Below are 2682 nucleotides of genomic sequence, written 5' to 3'. Positions count from 1 at the left end.
TAGAGTCCACCTTGAGGTTGTATAAGCCTGTGAGCTAACGGCACTGAAGGTCACTACACTTTTGAAAAGTAAAGTACAAGGGCAAGAAAGAGCAATCCCTGTGTGATAAAGCAGAGAAATGACTTCTTCAGAGAGAAAACAGAAATTCTTTTAAAATAAAATATCGTGTAGCAAGTAAAAATCTACCTGGACATAGTTATAGCCACTGAACTGCCAAATGTGTGTATTAAATTCAGATGGGATGGGGTAGATAAACAGAGGGTACACAAAATAAATTGTTGCGAACGTTTATGAAAACTACATATGGTAGTTCAGACGCTGGATGAAAAACTCTGTTGCCAAAGATAGATTTCACAAAGAATTTGACACCAAGCCGAGAATTTAAGAGATGCAGTTTCAACAAAAGAAGTTTAAAGTAAAACAAAAATTTCTCCTGCAATTATTTTTAGTACAATGTTGATGGTGAATAAAGTCTTCTAGGAAGTCGTTACGTAGCACTGAAGACGTAAGTGTTTCAAATCTCCAAAGCCAGGTGGTATGCATTGTAAGATCCCAGAAGGACTCACATGTGAATGGCCATTGTACTGGTCAGGACATGAAATACAGTCTCACTGCCACGTTCTTGAGATCCGGCTCCACTGGGAGTTTTTCCTTAAATAAAGGTTTGAGAATTGGGTCCCATCATCTATTAGTCCAGACAAATTATTTTGGGAAATTAGAAAGGTGTTTTGTCCTCAGGAGATACAAGAAATTAAAAACCTCTGAGCCTCTTGAATTCTAAAATACTTGCTTCAAAGACTAATAGAATCAATATGTAGTTATAATCTTGATATATTCTGAATTAAGAAATAAAATCAGGGGCCGGGCGCGGTGGCTCAAGCCTGTAATCCCCGCACTTTGGGAGGCCAAGGCGGGTGGATCACGAGGTCAAGAGATCGAGACCATCCTGGTCAACATGGTGAAACCCCGTCTCTACTAAAAATACAAAAAATTAGCTGGGCATGGTGGTGCGTGCCTGTAATCCCAGCTACTCAGGAGGCTGAGGCAGGAGAATTGCCTGAACCCAGGAGGCGGAGGTTGTGGTGAGCTGAGATCGCGCCATTGCACTCCAGCCTGGGTAACAAGAGCAAAACTCCATCTCAAAAAAAAAAAAAGAAAGAAAATCAATAGTCGATTTAAATTGTTTTGGGAGAAGGCCAATAAAATGGGGAGATAATAACTAACATTACTTTCTGAAAGTAATTTATATATTTTTTTCTAAATTTCCTATCGTATATATATTGCACCTATGGTGAGGAAAGTTGGTTGAAATAAATAACTAAGATACGAATATTAAAATGTTTCCTAGAATATTTACCTAAAAGAGTATAATTAATTGTGGTGACTTTACTCAAAAAGATCTAGCACAACAATGTATAGTAAGAGTTAAGGCAACCACTCTTGGCTGGGACTCCAAACAGAGACTGTAAGATGGAAGGTCCGATACACGGCATGAAATCTCACATTATGTTATTCTGCAAAAGGGAAAAATTATTAGAGCTTTTATTTAGCTATTCAGACCCTCAATGAAATCTGAGTAACTAGACATTTTTACCTAATTGTCCTAAGGAGAAAAAGGGGACACTGTATGAAATTAAGTAGGAAAATCAGCAAAAGATATGAATTAATATTTTATCCTGTATAGAGCTAATGTATGAATATTGGGTCAAAGATTAATTATATTTGTCCCATAAATATAAAATACTATTCTATCAATCTCTTATAGGTAATCTGAAGCTATCAAAAGCAATAGAATATTAATTGATTATCTACAAGAGATTATTTCCCTTACTCAATAATGTCACCTCGGAATGCATACCCATTGGTTATTGTATTATACAGAGCCCATGGCCAACTTATTTTGGAATTATCAGCTATTGGCAACTAATTAAAAAGATACCTGGTAAGAGAGACCAAAGATTTGGCCATGCATGGGAGATCTCTGTCTTGTAAGATTTTTCTTTAAGAGATGCTTCTGGTCCTCAGTCAGGAAGACCAGCATATTTCCCAGGGAACTGAAAGCTGAGTGTAAAATAACCTCTACTCAGCATGAGATAACATCTGTCTCCAGGTCAAAGAGAGGATATACTGTGTTGCAGGACACTGGTTCCTTTTTGTTCCCATTGGATTAAGATAAGGTCAGACACTTGGCTTCAAGCAACTGCTGCACCAGTCACATACTCCAAAGTTTATCCATGGCCTAGTGTCAGTCAGGAGTCTGGAGGGCAAAAACTCTTCCCACGTAACAACGATGCTTCATTTTTAACTCATAGCTGACATTCTCCTTAAAGGCTGTTATTATCACATCAAAAACTCTCAACATTTAACCATACGGGATGGGGCAAACATAATCAGCGTCTTTACCAGGAGAAAGGACTTGCGAGGACTATCATTTTATTGTGCTCATAACCTTAGTATGTTGATTTTCTATTAATTTGCTGATAATGTAGGGGCATTAGACTCAGTGTATATATTTAATATTTGTAGAAATTGATTCTATAAAGACACAATATCCTGTGAGTGCTTAAATAGAATTAAAATGCCTAAGCAGCCCTGCCCATACATTCTTCCTTTGTGTATCCGACTTCTGAAAAACACACTTTCTCTTTGTAGAGTTCAAGCAGTATCCTTGAGCTGGAAGCA

This window comes from Sapajus apella, unplaced genomic scaffold (assembly GCF_009761245.1).
Source record: "Sapajus apella isolate SASKATOON/1434 unplaced genomic scaffold, GSC_monkey_1.0 scaffold1, whole genome shotgun sequence".
Taxonomy (NCBI): domain Eukaryota; kingdom Metazoa; phylum Chordata; class Mammalia; order Primates; family Cebidae; genus Sapajus; species Sapajus apella.
The sequence above is the reverse complement of the archived record's forward strand: the minus strand, read 5'-3'. Positions refer to the sequence as shown.